The sequence below is a fragment of the Anoplopoma fimbria genome, unplaced genomic scaffold, assembly GCF_027596085.1.
Source record: "Anoplopoma fimbria isolate UVic2021 breed Golden Eagle Sablefish unplaced genomic scaffold, Afim_UVic_2022 Un_contig_4592_pilon_pilon, whole genome shotgun sequence".
Classification (NCBI taxonomy): Eukaryota; Metazoa; Chordata; class Actinopteri; order Perciformes; family Anoplopomatidae; genus Anoplopoma; species Anoplopoma fimbria.
Genome location: NW_026548427.1, coordinates 1 through 8,644, shown reverse-complemented (window position 1 = coordinate 8,644; position 8,644 = coordinate 1). Strand labels below are relative to the sequence as shown.

Here is an 8,644-nt window from a genome sequence, read left to right as displayed (position 1 = left end):
GTCCCTACCAAGGTAACTCATTTCGCTCTCCCAAACATATATGGTCTCTCTGGGTCCTGTCTTGGTGCTCAGAGGAGACCCCCACCCTGTTGCTCCTTCCCACCTGCCTCTCCCGGAGAGTCAGGCCGCCGCTGACCTCGACCTTCGCACGTGTGGCCCGGCACAGAGGCGATCTTCCGTGGCTTTGTCCTAGGCCCGCCGCCCAATCCACCCATCTGAGCAGTTGCTGCTGCCATTCGGATCACAGCCACGGGGGGGATCTGCATGTGCCTCCTTGTCAGCAAGTTTCTGGAGGTCCACATTGTTTTCCAAAGTCATGTGCTGGTCTTTTTTATTCTGGCTCACCCCATACAGCACCAGCTGCGCTGTCAGGACCTCCCTTGCTGGCAAGTACGGGAAATTTAAGGAGCCGGCCATTGCCCACTGGTCTACGGCAGCGCTGCACTCCCAGAGCAGGTGCCTCACCGACTCAGGGGCGCCACAACCTGGTCGGGGGCAGGTAGAGTGTGCCGACATGCCCCGGGAATGCATTACGGCTCTGACTGGGAGGATCTCGTGAGCCACCATCCAAGACAGGTCCCGGAGTCTGTTTGGAAGAGCGGAATGGTTCACGTTGCGCCAAACTGTCGAGGGCTCGCCGAATGCAAGCCCACGCACTGGGCTCACTGGTTCCCGCTCCTGCACAACAGAAATCAAAGAGCGGTGGTCAGTTAAAACATTTAGATCCTCCTTCTCAAGTTTGAAATGCCGTAAAAATGTCTCAATAAAAGCATAAGCTGGTGGCAGGTTAAAAGACACAGGTGTTCTAAGGTCTACGGGTAAAAGCTTGATTTTTCTGAGGTAAGACCCCATCCAGAAACGTGTCATTGCTACAGTCTTTGGGTTTCTGGATGGGGCTGTTGCGACCTTAAGATGTTGTGCGATGTGTTTGCTGCCAAAAAAGGTGCAGGTCCGGCACTCCTTTTCCTCCCTTCTCTTTTGTTTTTTTCATTTCGCTTCTTCTGAGCCGTTCCCACTTGGACCCCCACAGGAAATAAAAAATGGCTCGTTCTAGCTCTAAAAGCACTTTCCTAGGTGGGATAAAAACAGAACTGATAAGTAAAAGCAAAGGTAAAATCACTGATTTGATGATTAAAACCTTTCCTTCTAATGTCAGTCCTCTAAGTGTCCAGTAGCCTAGTCTCTGCCTGACTTTCCCTACCACGTCTGGCCAATTTGTTTTCCCTCCCCCTTCCCCATCAAATTTAATCCCAAGTATCTTTTGATAAGTCTGGGTCACAGTCAGGGGAGTCCTGTCATTTCAGTTGCTGTCCATGGTCCATAAAAAAGAGCTTGGGTCTTGCTTCTATTAAGCTTCGACCCAGAGGCTCGTCCATACCAGTCAGTCAAGTCCAGCGTTCTGTTGAGGGATAAAAGGTCAGTGCATAAAATGTTTATGTCCCCTGCTCCTTTTCTGTCATTCCTGCTAAAAATACAATTAAAATCTCCCCCTACAACTAAAGGTGCCCTACCTAGCATGTGGGACTGCAAGTCTTCTAAAAGGTCATACCTGTCATTTTTGTCATTAAAACCATAAATATTTAAGAGCTTAAAATCCTTTCCCATGAAAGTCAAGTGTGCTAAAAGTGCCCGACCATCTTTCACCACAGTGCTGCCCTTCACTTGGACAAGGGGGTTTTTGATTAAAATGGCCACTCCATCGTTTTTATTTTCATTCGAACCGCTCCATATTGATGTTTGTGGCCATAGGTTTTCCCACTCCCTGTAGTGGTTATAAAAAGGCAGGCCACATTCCTGTATTAAAAACACATCTGACTTAAAAGAATTAAGAAAGGATAAAACAGTCTGGGCTCTAACTCTCGATTTCACACTTCTCACATTGATGGTAGAGAAAGTGAGTGTCATGAGTATGCTTAAAATTAACAGGTAAAACATTTTAAAGGACTAAAGATGGCATTTCAGTGTTAAATGTCTTTTTTTTTTTTATTTTTTTAAAAAAGCAGTTATTCAATGTCTTGTGAATGGAGCTCTTCCTTCACTCTTATGGGGGAAGGGTGAAGGGGTTGGGCTCCATTTCCCCTTCGGACTCTGGGGGTTGGCCTCTGCCGCAATGTGGCATTGAGTTTTGAGTCCTTTGGGGTTGATTGCAGAGCTATATTTAGAAAAGAGACCTCATTTGGGGAATTTGGGGGAAGACTCTGGGCTCCTCCACAGATAAACTGTCTGAGGAGTTCCCAGCTCTTCCCCTCTTCACTGAGACTCCAGGAGACTCAGAGGACAATTCAGATAAAGGCCTCTTGGCTTGCTGGGCATTGGGGAGGGGGGCATCCTCGCTATCGATATTTGGTTTCTCTGTTTCAGAGGGAGCTCCGCCCTCTGTCTGCATTGCCCCTTCTTCTTCTTCTTCACCACTCTCCATGGGTGGGGCATTTGCAGACCCCTCCCCCCCCCTCCTCACCTGATCTCTGTTCTCCAGTCACAGGATTTGGAGGGAGATTTGAATTTCCCAGCCCAGCCTCTTCAATTAACTCTCCAGATGGGTCCTCTTGACCACGATTCAGTATATTTTCTTTCTCTTTTTCAATTGCTTTTACCGCCTTCAGTTTGTTGGCAAACGACTTTGGACAATCCCTGAAGAGGTGTGTTGTTTCTCCACATAGATTGCACTTTCTGCCATTGGTACATTCATCAAAAGTGTGCCCAATTACTCTGCATTTCCCACAAATAATTTGTTTGCATGCTTCTGCTGGTGCCCATGCTCACCACACTTGCGGCAGAGCTTGGGCTGGCCCTGGTAGTGAATGTAGCCCCTGTTGTTACCCAGGACTATCACAGATGGCAAGTGTTTCAGGCCCTGGAAGCCTTGGGGGTCCTGCCATTGCTGAATGGCGACCCTCCAAGCGCAATTCCAAATACCATCTTCATCTCTTATCTTGGTAGCCTGGCCTTTAACAGTGCAATATCTACCCAGCCACAAACAAATGTCATCCGCATTCACTGTCTCATTGAACATTCTGACAATGACCGTTTTAAGGGCATTGTCAGTCAATTTCTCAACATTGAATGTGGAAAACTGGGGTTTTGTGTTCTCATACCGTGTCCAAAAGTCCCTAAGTACAACGGCGGAACAAAAGCTTACATCATATCCTTTGTTAAAAGGTAGGGTCACAATACAATTGATGTCATCTGGCTTAAACATGAGAGTTTGTTGGATAAGCTTCCTGGAAAAGTCCAGTCTCGACATGCCCACAATTTTCCCGTCTATTTCTTTAAAGGAGAGTCGGACGCTATGGTGCCTCCGCATGCCGGCATGGTTGGCCGACATGGTGGAGGCACCACGCAGTTAAAGATAAAAGGAAATAAAACACTTAAAACTCCTGAAAAGAAACCAACAAGGCTAAAAAATAGAAGGTACCAATATGATATGTGCTACAAGTGTAAAAGTATAAATAACTTAATAAATAAAGTTCAATTACCCTTTCCTGTTTGGCCTGGTCAAGATGGTCTTCCGGAAGAGTGCAGGTAAGATGCCCTCTGTGCCAATGTTATCTTGCGTAGATATTTGCAACCAAAGTGGTTGAAAAGTTTTGCGCAAGAATAAATACAATATCCTCCCTAACGGCGACAAACTTATGCCACGGACAGGCAAAAGTTTTACCACCAGCAGGAAGTGATCACAGTCTTAGCCAAAAGGCCGAGAAGCGATGATCCCCAACTGTTTGCTGCCCGTGTCAACCTCGTGGCACACGTGTCGCTTGTCATGGTGCAGTACTTTCAATTGGGCATTGCGGGGGATGCTGCTTAGCACAACCGCACAGGCCCTACAAGGTCAAGCACACTTGTCTTGTTAAAATCAGCTTCTATTCTTTTGACAAGTACACAAGGCTCAGCCGAATGGCAAAGCCTGCCAAAAATAGGTTCAACTCATTGGTGTTCCTCTCCACGGAAGTCTTTAGTAAAAGGCGAAAGACTTGTGCGTTATGAAGAGAAACCAAAGTAAGTACCGCCCCCCGGTGAGAGCAGCCAGAGACACCAGTCGTCCCAGCCAAAACTCTCGCGGTGAGCCTCAGTCGACGTGGCGCGTTCCAAATTCCAAGCCACACCCATTCCACTACTCCCGCCCACATTTCCTTCCGAGAGGGCAATATTCCCACATTCTTCAATTTATTTCCCTCCAATCAAATCGGCGAAACTGAATAGCTGTATTTATCTTCCTTCCCCCTCGCTGTTGATTCAGAGCTGGAAATAATTTCCCCAGCAGACACGGCTGATGGATATAGTGATTTGAGAGTGGGAGAACAATGAGGTTCCAGGAAGAGCACAATTAAGGAGTAAACAGGGCTTTTCTTTACTCACATACACAGCCTCGTGTCTTGCATTAAAGAGTTTGATGTTTTGTTGTTCACAAGTCATTCGAAGGGTGCACCGTTCCTGGCGATGCTGCAATACCAGGTCAATGCGTGGAGTGAACGGAGCAAGCCCCTTTTTCATCTCCCAGTGCTAAAAATCTGCTTAATAAGTTATCCTCATATAAGGACATATCAGATATTAAACTGATAAGAACAGATACTACATTGATCTTAGCCAAAAGGCCGAGAAGCGATTCCCCATCTGCCCGTGTCAACCTATATGGTGCAGTACTTTCAATTGGGCATTGCGGGGATATTAAACATAAGAACAGGCCCTACAAGGTCAAGCACACTTGTCTTGTTAAAATCAGCTTCTATTCTTTTGACAGGACATTTTTTTTTTTTTTTTTTTATTTACAAATCATTCAATGCGCATCAGTTATTTACACAATAAAACATGTATTACCTTCAAACCTTTGTTCAAATCAAATAACACAACAACACTAAATTTACATTATTCCCTTTATACATCAAAAACAAAAACAGGGCACCTTTACCATGCCTTGTGATATTACCATCCCCACCCAAAGCCTCCTTTCCACCTTTCCAAGGCAGCATGCTTCCCCCATTTCACAATGTCCCTTTCAATCCTCCCTTTTACATCTTGTTCAACCCGTTTTAACACTCCCTCTATGCCAGTGTTCCTGTTTTTGCTCACTAGGTCTTGCCTTGCCAACCACAAACCCCTCTTTACGAGGCTGATGAATAACCAAATGATGAAATTTCTTCTTCCTGTACCCACCCCTTTTTCCACCCTTGTCCATGTTAAAATGAAACCAACGTCTAGCTGGACTAGCCATGTCGCTGCTCTAGCCCACACCAATCCAGCGAAATGACAGTCCCACATGACATGTCTAAGTGTCTCCTCCCCCGAACAGTTTTCCCTTGGACACTCAGGGGATCTTGCCAAACCATGCCGATGCATCAATGCTCGTACTGGCAAGCTCTTGTGGAGGCACAGCCAATTAAGATCTTTGAGACCATTGTCCAGTCCTCGTGGCTGGATCCCCCTCCAAATGCCTGTCGGGATCCCAATCACTGGACCTGCACACTCCCTCTGTCTCACCACCCCGTAGAGGACTCTGTGATTTAGCCTGACTGCTGTTTCTGAAGCCTCAGGATGGGCCCTCAGCCACCTGGCTGCATGATGGTAATGCCATGGCTGCTGCTCCACCCGGGGTGTCAGGTTGTTCCAAACCAACATGCTCCTGGCCTGATAGGAAAAGTAGAGTCGTAGGAAATGCCCTGAAGGATGCGCAACTGGAGCGGATAACTCCCTAAACAGAAATGAAACAAAGATGCAGTCCAGTTTCAGCGAGAGGTGTGGCACATCTCTCCCCCTGCTTCAATCCCAGCCAGCATGCGGGCCCTCGCCACATACTCGTATCTTCCTCCCCACATGAAAATAAACACGAGGCGCATTAGAGGCCTCCTCATGCTGGCTGGCAGTGGGTATATGTATGCCAAGTACAGGAGAGATGGCAGAACGTCTACCTTCAGAACAAGTACCTTCCCAATGAAAGTCAGGCACCTGCTCTTCCAGAGCGCAAGCTTCTTCTGGACTGCCAAAAAGCGCCTGGTCCAGTTGGCCGTGGCACTATGGGCTGTCTCAAAGCTGACCCCTAGTACCTTCAGAGGTCCCGTGCAGAGCGACAGCCCCCCTGGTACATCCGTCCTTTCTTTCCACCGCCCAAAGAACTTCACCGAGGACTTGGCACAATTCAGTTTTGCGCCAGTCACCCGGCCGAAATTCTGGAAAATCTCCAAGGATCGGAGCAAGCATGCGTCGCTGCACAGTAGCAGTGTGGTATCATCTGCATACTGAGACAGTTTGACCCTTAGGCCCCCGCTGCCAGGTACCAGGAAACCTTTCACACCTGGGTCAGCCCGAATGGCTGCCGCCAGGGGCTCCGTATAAAGGATGTAGAGCAGTGGTGAAAGCGGACACCCCTGTCTTACCCCTGAGTGCAACCTGAAAACATCCCCTAGGTGACCGTTGACTGAAACCATGCTCCCCACCCCTGTGTACATTAAACGTAACCATCCTACAAAAACCTGACTAAAGCCTAACCTGCTCAAAACCCTAAACATAAAACCCCAGTGAACCCTGTCGAAAGCTTTTGCCTGGTCGAGACCAACCACCATAAGTGGCAGGTGCCTGTCTTCCGCCCAAGCGACAGCGTCCCGAATGAGTTGGAGGTTCCATCTCACCGAGCGCCCCGCCACCCCGCATGTCTGGTCCACATGGATGACATGAGGAAGTGCTGTGCCCAGACGATCCGCTAAGACCTTTGCCAGGAGTTTGTAATCAACACACAGCATGGTCAGTGGCCGCCAGTTCCCTAGGTCGGTGTGATCCCCTTTCTTAAACAGTAGGGAGATAACTCCGGTGGCCAGAGACCCTCCCCTCATACCTGTGCGGAGTATTGCGGACAACACCTCCAGCACTACCGGCCCAAGTATATCCCAAAACTTGAGATAAAACTCCACCGGCAGCCCATCGATGCCAGGCACCTTCCGCCTGTTCATTCTATGGAGGGCACCCTCAAGTTCTTTGAGAGTGAGCGGGGCCTCCATAGCCTGTGCTATGTCAATCGGCACCCGCTGGGTCAGGAGATCCAGAAAAACCTCCCCTCCCCCTACATCTATCTCTTTCTCCCTAAATCTCGTGCGGTAGTAGTCAGTGGCGACATGCACCATCTCAACCCCTTCCGACACTACCCTGCCTAGCTTGTTCCTAACACCGGTCACTACCTGCTTTGCCCTATCAGCTCGAATTGAGCTGAAGAAAGCAGTGGAACACGTCTCAAATTTCTCAAGGAATATTTCACGTGACCGTAACAGGTATGCCCGGGCTCTACCCTCAAAGACGTCCCTAAGCTGTGCTTTAAGGGAGTCACAAGCTTGCTGATTTACAGTGCCGCCACAGTTTCCTCTGGCATACTCAAGCTCGAGGAGGCGCTGCAGGCGAAGCACCTCCCTCTTCGCCAGCCTCGCTTTCCTTTTACAATACTGTAAACAAAATAACTTTATCCGCTCCTTGGCGACCTCCCACCACTCAATCACTCCAGGACACATTGGCCTTAGTCCTACCAGGCCTTTGAAAAACCAGCGAAGATGTTGGTTAAAAGAATCCACCTCCAGGACACTGATGTTAAGACGCCAGAACCCAGGCCCAAAAACTGGCACACATGAGCGCACTTCCAACAAAAGACCATCATGATCGGAGAAGTACGCGGGGAGCAGTCTGCCTGTCAAAGGGCTCAATGACTTTGATAAAAAAACATAATCCAAACGTTTCTCTATGCCCCTTGAGTTGCGCCATGTGGGCCCAGTTACCTGTGGCCTGACCTCCCTTGCCCCATCTACCAAACCATGTTTGGACATTAGGTTGGAGATAAAAACGTCGCTGGTATCTCCCCCTTTGCCCAACTCAACATTTAAATCACCCCCTAAAATAATCTGCCTATTGGTGGCAAGGTGTGGAACCATAAGGCCGGCCATGTCTTGCCTTTCTGTTGCAGTTTGTGGTCCATAAACTACAATAACCCTGAACTTGGCTCTTCCCCATGTGATATCGGCCCCCATTATCCTCCCCTGAACAATAACAAAAGAAGACTCCAGCCTAATCTCTTTAACGCCAAATAAAATCCCAACCCCCGTCGAATGGACCCCGCCTACACTCCAAACTGAGTGCCCTTTTTTCCACCCCCTCGAGAAATTCCCAACATCCCCCTCATCCCGTAGATGAACCTCCTGCAAAAAACAAATGGCAACATGGTGTGAGTCTACAAAATCAAAAACAACTCTTCTTTTAACTGGGTCCCTCATTCCTCTTACATTCAAAGAGAGAACCTTAAAAGAGCCCATTATAAATTATAAATGTCCATTTCTTAAACGGTTCTCTCTCTCCTAATCGTAGAAATCCTCCCTGTCCATCTGTTCAGCCCAGGAAAAGGGCTCTTGCTTTGGCATGGGTGATGGTCTGCTGGGCCCATCATTTGCATCAACACCCAAAGGGGATGACAGCATGAGCAGGCCGGGGGGGAAATCAAAACCCAGCCCCAACCCTGCAGTTAGCATGGCCTCTTCTTCTCCCACCTGCTGTTCATCCACCTCCCCTCCAACCTTTTGACCTGTTTTTCCAGCTCTCTGCTCCTGGGTTCCTCCCTCCTCCGCATCATCTGCAGCCCTCATTTGCTGACCTGCTTCCTCTCCCCTCCTCCCAGCCATTG

At 48.5% G+C, this 8,644-nt stretch overlaps 2 non-coding genes and 1 pseudogene across 2 annotated transcripts; all 3 read right to left on the bottom strand.

Annotated features, from left to right (window-relative positions):
• Positions 1-68: 68 nt before the first annotated feature.
• Positions 69-8,606, bottom strand: LOC129114507 (uncharacterized; annotated as a pseudogene).
• LOC129114509 (U5 spliceosomal RNA) lies at positions 3,886-4,000 on the bottom strand. The gene has a single exon (XR_008532514.1). It is a non-coding gene; the product is annotated as a U5 spliceosomal RNA (small nuclear RNA).
• LOC129114508 (U2 spliceosomal RNA) lies at positions 4,416-4,604 on the bottom strand. The gene has a single exon (XR_008532513.1). It is a non-coding gene; the product is annotated as a U2 spliceosomal RNA (small nuclear RNA).
• Positions 8,607-8,644: the final 38 nt, after the last annotated feature.